Source organism: Myotis davidii, unplaced genomic scaffold, assembly GCF_000327345.1.
Source record: "Myotis davidii unplaced genomic scaffold, ASM32734v1 scaffold386, whole genome shotgun sequence".
Classification (NCBI taxonomy): Eukaryota; Metazoa; Chordata; class Mammalia; order Chiroptera; family Vespertilionidae; genus Myotis; species Myotis davidii.
This window is the reverse complement of record NW_006296528.1, coordinates 294,532-303,522: the sequence shown is the minus strand read 5'-3', so window position 1 is coordinate 303,522 and position 8,991 is coordinate 294,532. Positions and strand designations below refer to the sequence as shown.

The 8,991-nt window shown below is 46.3% G+C and overlaps 1 pseudogene; it reads left to right on the top strand.

The window, feature by feature from the left end:
• Nucleotides 1-4,387: 4,387 nt before the first annotated feature.
• Nucleotides 4,388-7,053, top strand: LOC102753803 (annotated as a pseudogene).
• Nucleotides 7,054-8,991: the final 1,938 nt, after the last annotated feature.

Genomic DNA, 8,991 nt, shown 5'->3' with positions numbered 1-8,991 from the left:
TTATTTTAGTCCTCTCTCTTTGTTTCTTGATGAGTCTGCTTAATGGTTCATCAATCTTATTTATCTTTTCAAAGAACCAGCTCTTGGTTTCATTGATTTTTTTTTTTTTTTTAGTCTCTATGTTATTTATTTCTGCTCTACTCTTTTTTTTCTTTGCTTAAAGAAAAAACACTGCCGAAACTGGTTTGGCTCAGTGGATAGAGCGTCGGCCTGCGGACTGAAGGGTCCCGGGTTCGATTCCGGTCAAGGGCATGTAACTGGGTTGCGGGCACATCCCCAGTGGGAGATGTGCAGGAGGCAGCTGATCGATGTTTCTAACTCTCTATCCCTCTCCCTTCCTCTCTGTAAAAAAAAATCAATAAAATATATTAAAAAAAAGAAAAAACACTTTAATATCACACTAGTAACTAGGATGAGACACTGAACTTGACTGTTGTGGGGCCAAACTATGTACAGTGCAGGGTGGCCGTCTGTGGGCAGCAGCCCTCAGGGTCAAAACAAAAATGGGAAGGAACAAGTATTGACAATAGGCAGTGCAAGAGGCTGCTTCGGGAGGCACTGGCTCAGTAGAAGCGGACGGTGTGCCGGAAAGTGTGGCTGCTCTTTGTTGGCAGTTAACTGCCATCTTTGTTGGCAGTTAAATTTCATATCGCCCTGATTAGCCAATGGGAGGCATAGCAGAGGTACAGTTAATTACCCTTTTTGTCTTTTATTGGATAGGATGTTTCTCCTTCTCCCTTTCTCTCTGAAATCAATAAAAATATATTTTTTAAAAATATTCATATGTGTATCACATCTTCTTTACCTGTTCATCTGTCAATGGACACCTTCCATATCTTGGCTATCCTATATAATAAAAAGCCAGCAACCATAAGCGTAATGACCAGAATGACCACTCGGCCAGTTGCTATGAGGTGGGGGGCCGGTGAGGGAAACCAGGTGGCTGGCAGCGGCAGTGGGGCAGGATGAGGGCCAGTGAGGGGAACCGGGTGGCTGGTGGGGGCAGTGGGGTGGGACTGGGAACTGGCAAACAGTCTAGGCCTAGGGACCCTACCTGCGCACAATTTCATGCACTGGGCTTCTAGTTGTAAATAATGCTGAAATGAACATAGGGGTAAATATATATTTTTAAATTATGTTTTCATTTTCTTTAGAAAAATGCCCAGAAGTGGAATTGCTGGATCATATAGTAGTTCCATTCTGAATTTTTTCTTGAACTCTTTGTGTCTCTCTGATTGAGCCAGACGGTTCTCTCCTCATCTTTTTTTGTCTGTGTCCCAATGTGGGTGTCTTTTTCTGACTCTCTCTGCATCTTTCTTTCTCTTACACTCTCCCTCTTTCTTGGTATCTCTGGCTCTTTCTCTAACTCTGAGTTCCAGAGTGCAGAGTCTGGGTCCAATTTGTTTGATGTCCACTAGGCCCCAATCTCTCCTGGCAGGGATCAGTCCATAATTGCCCAATATGTGATAAATCTGCCTAGCTATCAGCCTCTTTCTTTTTCTCTCCTTTAAAATAGAGAACCATCATCTTGTTTGCAAAACTAAACAAACCACTTGCCACCATCAAAGATCCTGATCTAGGCTATGGGAGTGAGTCAGAGCTACCAGGCTCAGCCTAAAAATGTACTCCTTCCACCCAGGAGGAAGAGACTGACATCCTGATATCTTGAATTCACGGTTGGAACCTGGACTTTCCTGACCTTGGGCGGTGCCACTGTGCACTTGCCTGACCCTAATCCCTGGCTCCTGGTGTGCTATGTGATCTGGCACCCAGTTTGGTTTCTCATTCCAACCCTGGGAAGTGTAAAGTGCTTTACCCAGAGTAACTCACTTAATCCTCACCCTTTGAGGGAGGTATTGTTGTCATCCCCACTTAATAGATGGAAAGAGTAAAGAACAGAGAGGTTGAGACTTTGCTCAAGGTCACACAGCAGTCTAGGTAAAATCAGATGTCAAACACAGACAGTCTAGTTCCAGAGTTTGCTGTTTCAATCACTTCACTATGCTGCCTTTCTGAGAGAGAGGCAGAGACACATAGAGAGATAGCAGAGAATTGGAGGCAGAAAGAAAATGAGTTAGAGAGGATGCAAGGCAGAAGAAGACAGTGAGTCTGGGGAAAGGGGTTCTATGGATAAACTAGAGGCCTGGTGCATGAATTCGTGCATGGGTGGGGTCCCTCGGGGTGGCCTGCGGGGATTGGACCCCAGTTCATGCCCCTAAGACTCACAGCCCCAGCACCTGCCCCCAGCCTCACAGCCCCACAGCCCTGCCTGGCACCCCACCATGGCCTGGCACCACCCCCTCACCTGCTCCACCATCCTGCCACAGTCCATTCTCATCAGGGCCCATCGGGGCCGGCAGCACCTCCACTGCCGCCTGCTGCCAGCACCGTGTCACCAACACCTTCCATGTTCTGCATCACTCCCTGGTGGTCAGCACACGTCATAGTGAGCAGTTGAATTCCCGGTCTCCTGGTTGAACTCCCAGTTGAACGACCACCTGAGGGGAAAATTTGCATATTGGGTTTTTATTATATAGGAAGGATAAGCAACCAAGAGACTGGGTTAAACAAAGGCAAACTGGTATATTTCCTGCCGGACATCTGGGGCATTTAGAATACTAATGTTCTCTGTAAGTAACTTACCCAGCTGGAAAGGGAGTTGACAGCAGGTCCCAGCCTATTTTACAACTTTTTTTTTTCACATAACCTTCTCCCAGTCTATGGCTCTGAGAAAGTGAACTCTGGGAAGTACTCATGTGGCAGAATAAAGCACTACTTTTTACAATCAGACTGACTCAGACTTACCTTCGCATTTATTTGCCATGCTAAAGACACTTGGGCAGTTGTCTGCCTAGCATTGAGCCTCAGGTTTCCTCATCTGGAAAATGTGAATAACTACCCTAGAGGGTCATTGCAAGGATGGAAACGAGACCCAATACACAAGGGGCTTGGCACATATTCAGTACTCAGTGGATGAATGCATAGTGGCCACAGAAGGAGACACCGAGACTGAGAAACCAAGGATGAGACAGACACGTCCAGAAAGAGACTCGTGATGTGACCGAGACAACAAGAGAGAGAAACTCGACAAGGTGATGGTGAGGGACATGGCAGGCAAACATTCATTCGTTCACTCATTTGTTAATTCAACAAACATTTCTTGGGCACCTACTGTGTGCCAGGCTCTATGCTAGGTGTTGGAAGTACAGCAGTCAATAAGACAGGTAAATACCAAGGCTGTCACAGCGGGTTCAGGGCCATTCTAGTGGAAGGCAACAATGACAATGACACAGGTAAATACAGTAATTCACATCGTGGTGAGGTAACATTCAGGCATCATACCTGGTTTGTCCTTTCTGGTTCTTTTACTCAAACGTCCATTTTGATGGGTCAGGACCCTTGTGTACTAAGTATGAGGTAGTTTGATCATCACATCATCACACTGGAGAATGGCAAGCTGTACTATCAGGGTAGGAGGCACAAAGAGCAATTGTGATACCTGCGACTGTGAGAGTAAAGGCAAGGCAAAAGGGTAGGCAGGGCAAAGAGAGGATCTGAAATGGCCAGAGAAATCCAAAGACTGAAGAACAGAAATTGAGACACAGAGAAAAATGAAGACACCCTGAGAGACAGCAAAGAACAGAAGTGGATGCTGAGGAGATAGTGAGGGGTGAAGGGGATAAGGAGGGGTGAGGGGGGATATTGAGGGGCTAAGACCAAGAGATCAAAAGGGACAGAAACACAGAAGTGGGGAGACCAGGAGGCAGAGGCCATGGAGAAGGGCTCTGTAAGACACAATTAGAGGGAAGAATAGACTTGGAGACATGGAGGAATGATGACATGGAGACATTCAGGATCAAAGGCAGAGAAACAAACAAACAAAAAAGATGCAGAAAACAACTGTCTGCCAGGTGGTTGGATGGTTGTCCCATACACCAAAAGGTTGTGGATTCAATGCCTGGTCAGGGTACATACCTGGGTTACGGGTTCAATCCCCTGGTTGGGCTGCATACAAGAGAGCAACCAGGCAACTGACCCATGTTTCTCTCTCACATCAATGTTTCCCTGTCTGTCTGTCTATCTATCTATCTATCTATCTATCTATCTATCTATCTATCCTCTTTATATCATCTCTCTTTCTTTCTCAAAATCAATATAAACGTATCTCAGGGTGAGGATTAAAAAATAAAATAAAAAGAAACAGGGAGAGAAATGCCCAGAGAGACTGGGAGCGGTGAAATCGAGACCCAGGGGGACCAGCCACGGAGGTGACCACCTGCCAAGAGACACACAGATGGACAGACAGACACATGACTATCCCTTGTGGCTCAAGGCCACCCACCCTGTCGCTGCAGGTGAAGGCCTACTATGGGCAGGTGCTCACTGTTCACCTGTTCATGGTGCGCCTGGCCCAACCCTGGTAGTCTTGCTATGCAGCTATGAGGTGCTTTATGAGGCTCTGGTAGAGCAGGCAGCCACCTTCAGAGGGCACCCAGAGCTGACCATTTCCAAGAGGACCAACCAGGAAGATGGTGAAGCCTGGTGGGGTGTGGGAGGGAGGGCAGGGCTCTGGGTCACTTCACATCCAAGTTCCCTGCCAAGTGCATCACCACTCAGTGGTTAAGTGCCTGGGGACTGGAGGCAGAAGACTTGGGGTCAAGCCCCAGCACTGTCTGCATAACGACCGAATGGTGAGTTAGTCTCTGCACCTCTCTTTGCTCATCTGTAAAATGGGAATAATTATGCTCACCCCCCACCCCATCCCCAAGGATGCTGTGAAATTTCAGTCAATTAATATATGTAGGCGGACCCACAACCTCCAGGGGTGAGGCGGGCACAGAGCCAGGGCCACCGGGCAGCATCCATGCTCTAGCCCCCGCTTGCTGCTACCCTTGGCCCTGCACCCCTGCCCTGCCACCACCATGGGCAAGAAGCACAAGACCGAGTGGTGCTCCTCCTACGAGGAGTATGCAGACAAACCTTTGGAGAAGCCCCTCAAGCCGGTTCTCAAGGTTGGAGGAAGTGAAGTGACTGAACTCTCGGGATCTGGCCACAATTCCAGGTACTACGATGACAGGTCAGACCATAAGCGAGAGAGGCACAAAGAAAAGAAGAAGAAGAAAAAGTCAGAGAAGGAGAAATATCTGGACAGTGAAGAAAGAAGGAAATAAAAGGAAGAGAAGAAATGGAAACGGGAAAAGGGACACTGAGACACGGAGGGAGAAGCTGATGGCTTTGATCCTGGGAAGAAGGTAGAGGTGGAGCCACCTCCCGATGGGCCAGTCCAAGCGTGCAGGACACAGCCAGCTGAAAATGAGAGCATGTCTATTCAGCAACTACTAACTAAACCATTTCCTCCGCCAGCTCCAGAGAAAAGGTCCTCATGGGTTTTTTGGCTTTTCCCGTCACGAATGCAATTACTCCTGGATATTCAATGATAATAAAACATCCAATGGATTTTGGCACAATGAAAGACAAAATCATGGCTAATCAGTCACAGAATTTAAGGCAGATTTCAAACTGATGTGTGATGATGCAATGCCATACAACAGACCAGACACCGTGTACTACAAGTTATCTAAGAAGATCCTTCACGCAGGCTTTAAGATGATGAGCAAGCAGGCAGCTCTCCTGGGCAGCGAAGAGACAGCTGTTGAAGAACCAGTTACCGAAGTTGTATCTGTACAAGTAGAAACTGCTAAGAAATCCAAAAGGCCAAGTAGAGAAGTCATCAGCTGCATGTTTGATGCATGTTTCCAAAAGGAAATGATTGCAGCTTGACTGACAGCACAGCAGATGAACATGTGCTGGCCTTGGTGGAGCACGCACAGATGAGGATCGGGACAGGATCAAACGACTCCCTCCAGGTGGCAAGATGGGCTACCTGAGGAAGAGCAGAAATGGGAGTCTGCTCAACAGCGTGGTCAACACGGCTGAGCCAGATGCCAACGAGGAGGAGACCCACCCGGTGGACCTGAGCTCCCTCTCCAGCAAGCAGCTCCCTGGCTTCAGCGTCACCACTCTGGGCTCCAAAGATGAGAGAAGGAGCAAAGTCACGTTTCTCTCAAGTGCCAGTACTGCACTTCCAATGCATAATAATTCTGTATTTGGAGATTTGAAATCAGATGAAACAGAGCTTTTGTATTCTGCCTATGGAGATGAGACGAGTGTGCAGTGTGCACTGAACCTGCAGGAATTTGTGAAGGATGCTGGGAGATACAGCAAGAGAATGGTAGACGACCTTCTGGACCAGATCACAGGCAGAGGCCACTCCCGGATGCTCTTCAGCTGAGGCAGAGGAGAAATGTCATGATGAAGCCACCAGATGAAGTAAAGACTGGGGACTCCCTAGGACAGTGATGGCAAACCTATGACACGCGTGTCAGAGGTGACATGCGAACTCATTTTTTTGGTTGATTTTTCTTGGTTAAATGGCAGTTAAGTATATAAAATAAATATCAAAAATATAAGTCTTTGTTTTATTATGGTTGCAAATATCAAAAAAATTTCTATATGTGACATGGCACCAGAATTAAGTTAGGGTTTTTCAAAATGCTGACACGCCGAGCTCAAAAGGTTCGCCATCACTGCCCTAGGAGATGGTGGCTCTGTGCTGGATTTTACATCAATGAAGTCGTATTCTGATGTCTCTTTGGCCATTTCCATGCTCAGCTCTCTGGGGAAAGAGAAGAAGGAGCTGGACCATAGTGACAGCCATCTAAACTTGGACGAGATGACAAAGCTCCTACAGGATCTGCATCAGGCGCAAGCAGAGCGTAGGGGTTCCCGGCCGTCGTCCAACCTCAGCTCCCTGTCTAACACCTCCGACAGGGATCAGCACCACCCGGGAAGCCCTTCTCGCCTCAGTGTTGGTGAGCAGCCAGATGTGACCCATGACCCGTACGAATTTCTTCAGTCTCCAGAACCTGTAGCCTCTACAAAGAGCTAGCCTTGTAGATAGTCATTAATTGGTTTTTTGTTTTGTTTTTATTTTGTTTTGTTTTTACTTGCATGTATAGAGTTTTTGTTGTGAGACAAAGACTATATGTTCCGTTGGGCCTGCAGGAAGGGGGTGAATTGTCTCTGATCATGTCGGCCACATGTGGACCCAGTGTTTCTGTAGATAGTCCTGTGAACCTGAATAGTGGAAATCCTAAATAAAGGGTGCTATGTTCATAGCAGTAATAGATACAGAGGGAGAGCTGCCTCAAACAGATTGTCAAACTACACGGGAAGGCCCGGGAGGGTTGGGGGGCAGGAGGTAGGGGGGTAAGAGATCAACCAAAGGACTTGTATGCATGCATATAAGCATAACCAATGGACACAAGACATTGGGGGATAGGGGAGGCTAGGGGACTGTCTAGGGCGGGGGGAAAAATGGACACATATGTAATACCCTTTGTAATACTTTAAGCAATAAATTAAAAAAAGAAAATAAATAAATAAATAAAGGGTGTATAAAGAATATACATATTGTGGGACATAATATATGCTCAATAAACATTGCTTCCCCGCCCCCATACCAGTTTGTGCACAGAAAGGTTTGCTACAAATCTTCTTTTGCCCATTTACACATTATAATGCACTATGCTGCCCTGGACAACTGCATAAAATTAAATTCATGAAAGAAACCAGACATAAAAGGTCACATATTGTGATTCTATTTATATTAAATATGCAGACTAGGCAAATCCACAGATGCAGAAAGTACGTGGGGTGATGTCAGGGGGACGGGGGAGGAGAGAATAGGGAGTGACTGCCTAATGGATGAAAGATTATCTTTTGGGAGGATGAAAAAGCCCTGGGATTAGATAGTGGTATGGTTGTAGAGAGTGGTGATGAGTCTACATATTTTGAGACCTAAAGCTGTAATGTGCCATGAAATTATCTGTGGTTTTCATTGGTTACAAAGTTGATTACCACTACTGATATCACCATCACCGTGACCTGCCTTCATAATTGACAGAAAGACTAACTTTCCAATAGAGATTAGTAAAAAAGATGCAATTATTTTTTCCATCCAAGTTCACAGACCACTGAAACGCTAAGGTTGCCTGGGCCACAATTCAAGTATTCCTGGTACAGAGGCTTCAAACCTATGCCCTGGAGTCCTCTACGGCTGGATGAAAAGCTGACACTACCACATGTAAGTTATGGCAAGTGGCTGTCCTCCCTGGGCCTCAGTTTCTTCATCTAGACCAGTGGTTCTCAACCTGTGGGTCGTGACCCCTTCGGGGGTCGAACAACCCTTTCACAGGGGTCGCCTAAGACCATCAGAAAACACATATATAATTACATACTGTTTTTGTGATTAATCACTATGCTTTAATTATGTTCAATTTGTAACAATGAAAATACATCCTGCATATCATTTACATTATGATTCATAACGGCAGCAAAATTACAGTTATGAAGTAGCAACAAAAATAATTTTATGGTTGGGGGTCACCACAACATGAGGAACTGTATTAAAGGGTCGAGGCATTAGGAATGTTGAGAACCACTGATCTAGACCGAGACAAGGAGGAGGTTTAGAGAAGGCTTCCTGGAAAGGTTTGAGCTCAGGATGAGTAGCAGTGAGTCAGTTTAGGAAGATGAGAGAAGTGCAGAAAGGTAAAAGATCCAGGGATGAGGGAGTTTGGTGCTTCTGGAGTAACTGGGAAAGGTTCCATGTTTTTGGAGCCTATAGAATGGGAGGAGGTAGTGAGAGGCAAGGTTGGAGTGATGAGGAGGGACAAGACAATGTGAGATCCTTTGATTCATACTAAAAACTTGAACTATGTCTTGAGGGCACTGGGGAGCCATGACATGATTTTGGGCAGGGAAGTGATATGGTCAGATGTGTGCTGGGAAGAGATTGCTCTAGCTGTGGTCTCCACACAGTCACACCCTTTCACTCCACCTTCCTCATTCACCACTCTGTCTCCAGCATCTTCTGCTCTGTGGTCTTTGGCCATCGTTTTGACTACCAGGATGAGGATTTCAAGACCA